The sequence below is a fragment of the Bison bison genome, unplaced genomic scaffold (genome assembly GCF_000754665.1).
Source record: "Bison bison bison isolate TAMUID 2011002044 unplaced genomic scaffold, Bison_UMD1.0 scf7180017864229, whole genome shotgun sequence".
Lineage (NCBI taxonomy): Eukaryota > Metazoa > Chordata > Mammalia > Artiodactyla > Bovidae > Bison > Bison bison.
In genome coordinates, this window is record NW_011494801.1 from 1,029,109 (window position 1) to 1,037,900 (window position 8,792).

Genomic DNA, 8,792 nt, shown 5'->3' on the forward strand with positions numbered 1-8,792 from the left:
TCTGCCTGTTTCTCAGTCCATGTTCTCAGCTGCCCTAGTCTTGTAGTCATCATCTCTGTCTTACAGCATAATAGTAGTCTCCCATAATCTTCCTTTAATTTATTCTCTACACTGAAGCTAAGATGATCTTTTGAAAATATAAGTCCAGGCATTCTGCTAAAAATTCTGTCCCACTGCTTTTAGAATAAAGACTGACATCCCACATGCCCACTTCTCCAGCCTTTCCTCTTTCCTCCTCCTCTGCACATGAGCCACCCAGCCCCTTTGTTCAGATTCTCTCAGGTATCAACTCTGACCTTCCACAGTTCCCTTTGCCTGGTCAATTCCCAGTTCATTCTTCAGATATCAACACAAAGACAGTTTCCGTAGAAAAATTGCTTCCTGATATATGTTCTTACAGTAGTTTGTTCTTTTCTTTTCTCACATTTATCGTAATTTGTCATTATGTATCTCTGTGATAAGACAGAAAAATCCCAAGAGGGATGAAACCTTGTCTGTTTCTGTCCCCGCTGAACGCCCAGAATCCTCAGCACCTGGGGGTTAAATGCCTTGAGTCTCTCTTTTCTGTGGACTCAAGGTATGCATCACTGGTCCATACATTCTACTTTCAAGAAATCTTAGGACATTGTGTAATCTGTTTAGGACTCAAAGATGAGGGTAATCGTGTTTTCTATAATGTTTATTATTCAACACAGTATAGAAATAAAAGATGCAGTAAAAATCAGCTATTTTCTGAAATGGAAATGAGTCTTTTCAGATTGTCTGGAAACACCATTTTTACCTGTCCCTGAATGTGTTTCCTCAAAGAAGACATGCTGACTTAGGTGTTTTGCTTTAATTCAGCAAACATTCGAGGGCGTATAATATGCCAGACACTTTGTAGACTTTAATTGACTACTGCCCCCTGCATTTATCTTTCTGTGATAATGGAAGTTAAAGTAATTTTAAACCTAGATTTGCTTTCCATGACCTCTGTTGCACATGGGTACATATTTGTGTCTTTGAGCCTTTCTTTAAACAAATCACTTTATAAATGAAGTGTTCACGTGAAAGATATCTCTTCAATTGACTGTGATTAGTTAGGTAAACTCTAATTTTTACATAATTATGCCTGTTAAAGTTATTCAAATGCCATTGGAAATAGATTTGTTCCCCTAAGTTCTGTTTCTTCCTGACAATATCAGTAGAATACTTTCCCAGATATTTGGTAGAGGGTTGTGGTATGTAACAAATGTCATTCATGGATAAGACTTAGAAATAGGATTTTTAAAAAGAAATTCAGTTGTTTTAAAAATACAATTAATTTCTGCCCCAGCATGTAGACCAAGAACTGTTATCATTTTCAAATTTAGGTTTATGCTGAGCCTTTTTTTCCCCCCTTAGACATCTTTCCCACCATGATAGATTATTATCAGAGTTAAGGGAGTAACTTGTGGCCTACCCTTGCAAACCAGATATTGGTTTATTGGATTATTTGAAATAGAAATATTGGATTATTAAAGAGCTTAACAGGGGGGTAGGGGAGAAATGTGGTTCTTGGTAGAGGGAACTATAGCATAAATGTTCCTAAGGAGACAGATGTTGATGAGAGTCAGGGGATGATGAATGGGATTAAGTGGAAGATTTAGCTTGCAGGCTTACTTGTCTTGAGTGACGAAAAGGTGGTGATTAGTGGAAACTATGTTTGGAAATATAAGCTAAGAATTTTGACTTGATAAGATGATTTGTATTTTAAAATATAGAATAAAGTTTATAATGTGAGAAAAAATAAAAGTTTGCTCTGGTATTGTGAAAGTAAAAGCCGATGCTATAGGTAGCAAAGATGATGGTGTTAGAGCTTTATTTTTTTTTTAATGGCTTAATTTTGTTACTTACAGCTGTTTTTTAAGGTTTCTAAGTAGTCTTCATCCAGAGAATTTAGAAAAATAACTCTGAACACTTTCTATTTAGCAGACATGTTGTTATGTTTCAAAACAGTTTCTCCTGTCAGTTGTCTTTGTGCCCGTGTCAGCCCAGATTGCCTAGAGGCATGGATGGTACTGTAACAGTCACTTTTAAAAAAGCTAGTTGACATTAGGTTTTTACATGACCCCCACTCTGTTTTAAACGTGAGGGGCAAGGTGGGCCACCAACCAATTTTGCTTTTCTTTTAGGCTTTTGCGTTCCCTTTACATTGAGATGGTTTCCTTTGCTTGTTCTTTCCAGTCCTAATAAGCATGAAAGGGAAAATCTTCCTTCTTTCTAACCCTTTTCCAGAAATTAATTGTGCTAAAATATTAGCTTCTTAGATTTCAAGCAGTCCTCATGCCAAAGGCACGTGCTTGCTACTATGCGAAGTGTTACAGTAATAAAATAGGAGCATGTGGGACTGCCAGCTATTGAGTGCTTTTAAAGCGCCAGGTAACATGAATGCAAATCATACTACTGAAAGTATTCATATAAATAGTGTCCCTACTCCACCCTACCAAGCTAAGTGCCCTAAATACTTTAAGATAGCATCCCCAGAGGGGGAGGGTGGTCTAGTTTTCATCTGGGTCTGGTTTAGATGAAGAAATATAAATTATACAGTTCTTCAGAGGTCCATTTATAGACGGGTCTTATTCAAAATGTATGTTAAGTATTGTATTTGGGAGTGTTGTCCCGGTAGCAGAATGCCTAAGACTCTGATTGTCTACATAAAGAAAACTATATAAGTTTAAAATAATGTATTTTGGAGAAAATATTCCAATTCTTACATGTAGTACAGCAAGCTATTGCTTTCAAGCTATTACTAGGAGAGAGAATTTTAAAATTACTGTTTTTTATTATTTGAAGATAGCAGACTGATGTGCTGCACCCAAAAGACTAGTTCTGACTTTTACAAGAAGGATTGTTAGAAACATAGAAAATATTTTTCTACTCTTGTGCCAAAATATCTGTATATATTGTATATAGGTTTGGACATGTTGCTTTAGGAAAGAAGAAAGTTCCAGAAGAGGCATTTAAAAACCAAAAAGACAAAATAATCAGAGCACTTCAATCTGGGTTATTATAAAAATTTAGGATGTTTTAGGCATCCATTCAACCAGGTAGTTACTGAGAAACCAGTATATTCTAGGCCATGTACTAGGCTCATAGAATGCTCTTTGATACTTCCGTCAGACTGGTCAGTGCAAACTGTATGTCTCTCTGGTTTGTTTTTCTTACTGCTCTAATAGGAAAAACAAAAGAACAGGAAATTTTTAAAAAAACCTTGAGATTGTGTACGATCTGAGATCATAAAACCTTGAATAGGTAGAGTAGATGCAGTTACTGATGAACATTTGGGAGGCCGGGCCTCAGGGGATGATGGTGGGGTTCTAAAGCCAGACTGCCTGTGTTTGAGTCCTGGGCTGTTTTGAGCATAATATATCAAAGTGGTTAGAACAGTATTTAGCCACAGCAAAGGCTTAATAAATGGTAGCTATTAAGTTGAAGAATACTAGAACTTTGTAAAAACATAGAGAACTAGATATTGGACAAATGAAAAATATTAAAGCACCCCCACAATTGACCAGCCTGTCGTTGGGCAAATTCCTGGCGAACTAAAAATCAGATCCAGTGGAGAATGCCTTTTAGTAGCCTGTAAATATTCATGATTTTTAGAATTCTGGGACATAATTGTGCTTGAAGCTTATAAAAGAGGGATTTTAAGAGTTGTTTGAATAACAAAAGATTGGCCTGCTGAATGTGGAAGAGCATTCCAGGAATCGGGATTAGTTCCAGAGGACAGTTCACAAAAAAAAAGAGTTTTGAGTAAATTTGTGTGGCTCTGAAGCAGGTGTTCTCAAATGAGGGCGATTTTGCCTCTCAAGAGGCATTTGACTGCGTCTGGGAGAAGGGTGCTACTGACACCTTGTTACAGACTTGGGCGCTGCTAAACATCCCATACTGCACAGTGCAGTGTCCACAGCAAGCATTACCCAGTCCCAAAGGTCAGTAGTGCTGGAGTTAAGAAACAAGGGTCTAGTATGAGGTGTAATGAAGTGCCGCTGGGGAACAGAAGCCTGCATTTTTAACGTTATCTCCACCCCAGCCCGCAAGAAGCAAATATGAATACAGATATAGCTCAGGTTAATCTAGCTCACCATAATGCATACAGACGTCTTTAAAGACCACACTGCTTGTGCAAAGTCACCTTGTACCGTGTGATCAGGAGCCTAAAATGATGCCATCTTTGCTGTAACAGCCACACTGTGCGTCTTCCTCCCCTATCCTTTGGGGAACAAATGCAGTGCATATTTGCTTAGATTAGCAATTGTGATGAGAACTGTTAAAGAACCTTCTTTTCTAGGTATCTGTTTGTTGTCATACTCCCACCCCTGCAGGTGCACTTCTGTACACCAGGCAAGGTGACAGGTTAACAAAACAGCAAATAAGATTTATTTTGCTGGTTGAATAAAGAAAAGTTGAAGCTTGAAGATGTAGCGATCATGGCATTTGTTGGTGGGACAGTTTCTGTCATCACTATGGGGTTTTACAGAATGTGATGTGGTGAGAAAGAGGGATAGCAGTGACGGTGTGCAGGTGGCGTGGAGGGCTGCCTGGCGTGTGTCGTCCTTTTGGAGTGAGGCAGTGTGTTGAAGAATACTGTGGTCTGGATAAGATAGGGACCTTTCCTTTTTGTTTCAGACCTATAAATTCAGCTCCTTGCTGAACCTCTTGGATCCCATAGGCATGTCAAATTAAGTACACCCAAACTCATTCCCTCTTCACGCCCACATTGTCCCTTCTTGTACTCATGCTTCCCTCCTCCTTAATGCCATCACCTACATACTCCGTCACTGGGCCCAGAAGCTGGCAGCCCTCCTGCTCGTCTCCTTCACTGAGCTGAGCGTGTAAACTGGCGCCAAGGCTGCCCCTTAGTGTCCACGCTGTGTCTTCTCCATTCTCAGCCGACCGCTTCAGTTCTAACCCCATTCATGCCTTGAGTTCATGCATGGTTCAATTTTCAGACTGGACACCCTGTTAACTTGTAGTCATATAGCTTCCAAAAAACTATCAAAAAATAGTTAAAAAAATAATTATGTTACTCTTGCTTAAAATCCTTAAAACTTTAAGGTCAAAATTTAAACTTTTAAGTTATTTTAAATTGAAGCTGAAATTTAAATATGAGGAACTTTATGTCCTTGCTTACCTCTCTTAACTTTACTTCTGAGCACTTCCTTACCGCCTCACACATACCATTTGCTGTTTCCTGAACTTGTGACTATCACACCACTTTCCCTTCTCATGTTCTACTTTTTCTATACTCTTCCACCCCAGTACTCCTTGTTTCACTTGTTCTACTCAGCGAATCCTGCTCTGACTTCCTTGTCTGATTTATAAGTTGTAGCTCTTCTTGGCGCCTTTAACATCTCAGGTAAGAGTTTAAATGCAGGACTTGCTCCAGAGATAAACTAGATAGTAAAACTTAAGCTCCATTCTGCTGGCTAGGTCTCCTTGGGCAACAGTTAATGTCTTTATATCACTCAATTTTCTCATATGTTAAATGGGAGTAATAATAGAACTTACCTAATAGGCTTGCTCTTGTGAGAATAGTATATGTCAAATACTTGGAATAGTCCTTGGCACATGTTAACACTTACTGAGCATTAACCTGTTATTATGGTAATGTGCTCCTCATTCATAGCACATAGTATCAGGTACTGAAGCACTACTTACTCCCTCTTCCACTGTTTTGCTTTCTGTTAGACCATGTTGTATCTCTGGCTTTCCATTGTTATTTGACAGAATAATAATGATCAGGATTTAAAATATATTTCTTGTTTATTTTTCAGATATTTGAAAATACCATGGTAATACTCACTTTGGTATTCCCACTGTCCAAAACTTTAAAAACTTCTTCATGAGACTAAGATCTTACACATTGTTCTGGAGGCAGTCCTTACCTCTCCATATTCTGATCTGGAGGCAAAAGTGGGAAACCCTGCTCCTATAGAACATTGCTTATGAAGAAGAGCATCTGTCAATATAAGCTTATTTTTCTCTCTTAAAATAAACATTTTAATGAAAAAAATGGGAAATAATGTGATGTTTCATCTTTAGCATTAAACTATAGAATCTTCTTCCGTGCTACCATGAACTCTAATACGTACAATGATAGGCTCTAATGTTATTCTTCGCATATTACTTTCAGAATTTTGTTAATGCCTTTCACAATAAATAAATGATTGTCGAATTGAACCCACTGAGTAGATGAGTTGCTTTGTTTTGCTTTATTTAGAAGTGGAAATTGAATTCTAAATCGATTGGCATCTGTGACGTTGGTTTAAGGGCAGTAGGCTTAAACTTAGTTTGTGCCTTTATTCTGCCGTTTTTATAGCATCTGAATTATGACAGTTTGCTTAAATTTCCTTTTTCTCATCTATAAAATAAAGCAAAAAATAACTGCTTCAGAGAATTTTGTTAGGTTTAAATCAGATCACGTTGAAGCCTACCTAACATGGTATCTGATACAAGAAAACTGTTCAGTAAGTGTTCAACGTGCTAAACACAAATAGTGCTTAGGTGTGTCTGAAGGCTATTTTAATAGAGGCCTTATAGAATCACAAAATCATAAAAATTAGAGGGGAAATCAGAGTTCAAGCTCAGCCTCCCTTTAGGAATTTAATTTTTTGTCTAGCATCCCCATCAAGTATTCATTTCTCTGTGCCTACGGATAAGGCACTTGGTGGATTTTAAGAAAGTTCTGGAGTTGAGGAAGGCACAGACGCCCTTCTCAAGGGAGGAACAGGAGTCCTGGCATGCCGCAGTCCGTGGGGTTGTAGAGTCGGACACAACTGGGTGACTGAACAGCAACAGCACTCTTCTCAAGAAGGCTGTTTATGGCAGGCTGCATTGAAGAGGCGGCAGTGGAGCTAGATCGTGAAGGACGAGCAGAATGTGAAGACTTACCGGAGTTTCTGACTGCAGGAGCAAGTGGAACAAAGGAGAGAAAATACAGAGCCGCCACAGAAAGTCAGGACTCTTTTAAAATTCCATTTTACTGGAGTTAAGGAAAGGTAAAGGAATAGGTAAAGGTCAGGTTGGAAGGGAAAGTCACAGCCAGACAGTAGGAGTCCTGGATGCATTGCTGCAGTTGACTTGCTGGTACATATCAGATGGGATATAATGCAAATGCTTTAACTGTGAATGCTGTAATTGGAATCATTCCTTTTTTTTTTTTAAGTATATAATAATTTTAAAATAGTTCTTAATATTAACTTGAAATATGTCTCCTTGTTGTAACTTTTATCTCTCTTCTAGTTCATTTTCTGTAGCCTAATAGAGGCAATCCCTTTCTTTTCCCTCACATCAAATCAGACACCTGTCAGTTTTACCTCTGAAAAACACGTTGAATTTATCCCTGTATTTTCTGAGTTTCAGCTACCGCCACCTAGGTTACTGTGACACGTGGCTCAGAATCAGCCAGTAAGTTTCCATTCTTGCTGTCCTGTTAAGAGTATTCTTCAAAACCTTTCGCAGATCTAATTCTTAAAAAATACAGATAGTATCTTGTAAACCGTGTCACTGTCCTTGACCCTTATCATCTTAGTGAAGCTAAGGAAAGAGTCTGCTGATTCTTACTTTCCTGTTCTAGCCAAGGCAAGAATCACTCAGGTAATGTCATTGTTGATGCATTACCTTGAGGTAGTGAGCACTAGAAATGTCTGTTAAAATCAGGGCAGAGGAGACTTTAAACCACATTGACAAGAGTGTGGAGTAAAGGAAGAGCTATGATAGAGGATACACTGTGCTATGGCAACACAGAGCAGCAGTTGCTCTAAGCAAATCAACTTAGAGCATTGTGGATTTTTTTTTTCTAATTTAAATGTATTTATTTTTTGGCTGTGCCGGGGCTTCGTTGCTGCACACAGGCTTTCTCTAGTTGCAGCAGGTGGGGCTATTCTTCTTTGTGGCGGACTGGCTTTGGTGGCTTCTCCTATTGTGGAGCACAGACTCGGTACTTGGGCTTCGGTAGTTGCAGCTCATGGACTCTCGAACGCAGCCTCAGTAGTTGTGGCTCATGGGCTTAGGTGCTCTGTGGCATGTGGAATTCTTGCTGGACCAGAAATTGAATCCGTGTCCTCTGCATTGGCAGGTGGGTTCTTATCCACTGTACCACCAAAGAAGTCCTAGACCTTGTTTTTGAGGATTGAAATTGTTTATTTTAAAACTTACTCTCAAAGACTTCTGACACTATAATGGATTATTCAAAGAAATTCTACAAAAATCCTACAAATGCCTATAACATTCCTTTACATGTTTTCTGTGCAAGCCGAAGGATATGTGAGGCATTTCCACAGAATCCATGAAGAAGAAAATGTATAGTCACCAAGCTCACCCTGGCGCTACCTTAAGGACCTTTGTCCAAACCATCCTCCAGACCCTTGTGATTTAATGTCTATTCTAGCCGAAGACTAGACTTTTCAGGGTGGAGAAATGGAGCTGAGATCCCTGCATAAAGCTTGGAACTCTTACAAAAGGCCTACATCCTAAGCAACATTCAAAAAACTGAGACCATGGCATCTGGTCCCATCTCTTCAGGGAAAATAGAAGGGGAAAGGTGGAGGCAGGGACAGACTTTATTTTCTGGGCTCGCAAATCACTGCAGACAGTGACGGCAGCCTTGAAATTAAAAGACACTTGCTCCTGGGAAGGAAAGTTATAACAAACCTGCTGCTGCTGCTGCTAAGTCGCTTCAGTCGTGTCTGACTCTGTGTGACCCCATAGACGGCAGCCCACCAGGCTACCCCTTCCCTGGGATTCTTCAGGCAAGAACACTGGAGTGG